The sequence below is a fragment of the Eimeria tenella genome, genomic scaffold, assembly GCF_000499545.2.
Source record: "Eimeria tenella Houghton genomic scaffold, Eth_scaff1734, whole genome shotgun sequence".
Lineage (NCBI taxonomy): Eukaryota > Apicomplexa > Conoidasida > Eucoccidiorida > Eimeriidae > Eimeria > Eimeria tenella.
Window position 1 is genome coordinate 2,314 of NW_013541562.1, and position 540 is coordinate 2,853.

Consider the following 540-nt stretch of genomic DNA (forward strand, 5'->3'; position numbering starts at 1 on the left):
CTGCTGCACCCCAGCCAGACCAAAAAGGAGACACAAAAGGGAGAAAGAGGCAGCAGCAATTCTTGTCTTCTCAGCAGCAGCAGCAGCAGCAGCAGCAGCAAACACACCAAGACCAAGAGGGGCCCCCCCTAGGGTCTCCTGCAGCAAAGGGGCCCCCAACCCCCGGGGGGCCTCCAACCCCCGGGGGGCCCCCAACCCCCGGGGGGGCCTTAAGCTCAAGGGGACCCCCAAGCCCCGGGGGGCCCCCAATCCCTGGGGGGCCCCTAGGCTCAGTGGGGCCCCTAAACAACGGGGGCCCCCCAAGTCCCAGGGGGCCTCCAAGCCCCGGGGGGCCCCTAAGCTTCGGGGAGTCCCAGGGTCCATGGGGGCCCCTTTATGTGGAAGAACTAAATGACATTATTAGGGCTAAACAATGCCTTAAAGAGGGTTCAGGGGGTCCCCTTGGGCTTTTGGGGGCCCCCGCAGATCCCTGGGGGGCCCTCGAGGGGGCCCCCTCGGGCTCTTCCCGGTTTGCTGGCTCGCAGTCTTGCTGCTGCTGCT